This window comes from Alosa pseudoharengus, unplaced genomic scaffold (genome assembly GCF_046254945.1).
Source record: "Alosa pseudoharengus isolate Yale_2024_CS ecotype anadromous, Long Island Sound unplaced genomic scaffold, YU_APseudo_1.1 YU_APseudo_1.1_scf_11, whole genome shotgun sequence".
NCBI lineage: Eukaryota > Metazoa > Chordata > Actinopteri > Clupeiformes > Clupeidae > Alosa > Alosa pseudoharengus.
Genome location: NW_027468576.1, coordinates 38,999,229 through 39,001,524, shown reverse-complemented (window position 1 = coordinate 39,001,524; position 2,296 = coordinate 38,999,229). Strand labels below are relative to the sequence as shown.

Here is a 2,296-nt window from a genome sequence, read left to right as displayed (position 1 = left end):
TTTAAACTGAGGCAGAGAGAGAGAGAGAGGGAGGGAGGGAGAGAGGGAGGGAGGGAGGGAGGGAGAGAGGGAGGGAAGGAGAATGGGCAGGCACAGACAGACCACTCTAATTAAACCCATATGACTGAGTCTGAACATAAAGCCGAGAGAGAGGGAGAGAGAGAGAGAGAGAGAGAGAGATGTTGAGTTTCCCCCCTCCCCCTCCAAAGCCCACCAAGACCACATCTCCCTCTGCTCTCCCTTTGGTCTTAGTGCAAACTGCTGAGCCCTCCTGTTCCCCTCACACACACACACACACACACACACACACACACAGACACAGACACACACACTGCTGAGCTCTCCTGTTCCCCTTTCCACATAAAAAATCTCAAAAACCAACTCGACTGCTGCCTTTCATTTGTCAGCATGACAGCGGTACCTGCAGGTCCAGATAGCAGCTGAACTGGAGGTAACTACGGGCCGGGGCCGGGTGAGGTCTGGGGGAGGTCCGGGCCAGATCCGGCCCAGAGCCCTCCTGCGTCAGCTGCTCTAGGAGAGTGCAGCTGTTCAGTCTGGCACCAACTGAGGCATCGATGGAGTAGGGCCAAATACAACACATAGCTCAGGTAACACACTCTCTCTCACACACACACACACACACAATGACAATAAGACGAACAGATAAATCCTTTCATAGGTCTTGACTCTGACTGACACTGATAAAAGTACCAAAGCTGAGTTGACTGATAAAAGTTAGCGAATAAAAATGTCCCCCTTGTCTGCGTGCATACAATTTGTCCTCGCTTGAAGAGAGTGAACATAAACAGAGAGCTGTCAAACGTGCGCAGATGCACACTCAGCGAATACGCCTTTGCGCAGCATTAAGTCCGCTGGCACCGCACACTCCAAATCTGTCGGCAGAATCCTGGCAGACTCTCGCGGCTATACAGTCTCTCGTGCAGAAATATATACACAGTCTTTCCTGTGAAGTCTGCTGGACCATCGAGAGCAGGACACAATGAAAGGGGGTTTACAGCACGACCTAACACTTCTACAGGCTACAAAATGGAGTTGGTCCAGAAGCGACCGGGCACGGGTCGGGCAGTCAGAGTGAGGCCACCATCTCAGGGGCATCTGCCTTAGGTCATCTGGGCCCGATCCGGCCCTTTGCGCGCCTCTAAAAAATTGCTACTAATTATGACAAATTCCATCCAGCACCCTTAACGTGCACCGTTTCTAGCACGCGCTCTGCCAAAAACTCAGAGTTCATTAGTTGCCACATTCACAATTAAACGAGATTAAGATGTTAAAGGGTAGGCTCCACAAAAGGGTTCACCGAGTTCAGAATCACAGCACTCCCCTGAAGTCCATTCAGTCTTACCAAAGTAAGGGTTAAGCTCTTTCTCAACAGTACAACACTGACAGAAAAGCCACCCATTCTGTCGCAAGGCCGGTGCAACTTCACGAGTTAATGTCAGAAGTAGGTTAACACTGATTTTGAGCAACCTATACTGTCCAACGACCGAAAGTGCAAAAGTTGCAAATCATCAGTTCAGGTCAGTGTCACACATGATTAAACTACACTAATCATACTGGAAAACCCGCATTAGATGACGCTTCTTCTGAGAATATAATTCTCAAGCCTCCTCTACTTCAAACTTCAGCTATGGTAAATCTTAATTCGCACTAGCGTTCGCAGTGACTTTGGTTCATGCAAAGCTGTGAACTCCCATACCATAGGCTGTGCAAATCTGTAAATAATGCGATAAAATAGAATATCAAAACTAGGTGGTGATGATAACTTAAAAAGCAGCATAGCCCATATCTAGACTAGGGTAAGGCTACTAGCAGTGAAAGTTACCTTTCCGTTCGTCTGGCTGTCCCGGTCTAACGTTACACAGATATTCTCAGACGTCTGTGTTTCTCCAAGTCTCGTTCAAACCCAACTGGTCGTCTAACGCATAACTGCAAAGTGGCACGAAGAAGTGAAAGCAATTTTCTTGCTCCTCTCCCTTGACTGATAGACAGCGGTAGTTAGCGCTGATATCTTCACGCAGTTTGGGTTTGGAAGCGCCGCACACAGAAACTGGAAGGAAGTCCGGAAAGCAATTGTAGGGCTTCACCGCAAGAGGGAGCTACATCCCTGATCCAAAATAGGGCAAGTCCTGCCCTATGAAAATGTCATGGCACTGGGGGGGGGCTGTAATACTCGTTTTGCAGTCTTTTTCACGAGAAAGTAATCACATGGAATCTTATAGACTGCTTCCAAAAAGAACGCTAAAAATGTGAAAACACAAAAAAAAATTTGCAGTTG

The 2,296-nt window shown here is 48.0% G+C and overlaps 1 protein-coding gene across 1 annotated transcript in view; it reads right to left on the bottom strand.

Annotated features, from left to right (window-relative positions):
- Positions 1-2,038, bottom strand: part of adamts10 (ADAM metallopeptidase with thrombospondin type 1 motif, 10) — a 77,827-nt gene extending 75,789 nt beyond the window's left edge. The window contains exon 1 of the mRNA XM_076279135.1: positions 1,844-2,038. The gene's annotated coding sequence lies outside the window, so the exon portion shown is untranslated. The remainder of the gene's footprint in view (positions 1-1,843) is intronic.
- Between the last annotated feature and the right edge of the window lie 258 nt (positions 2,039-2,296).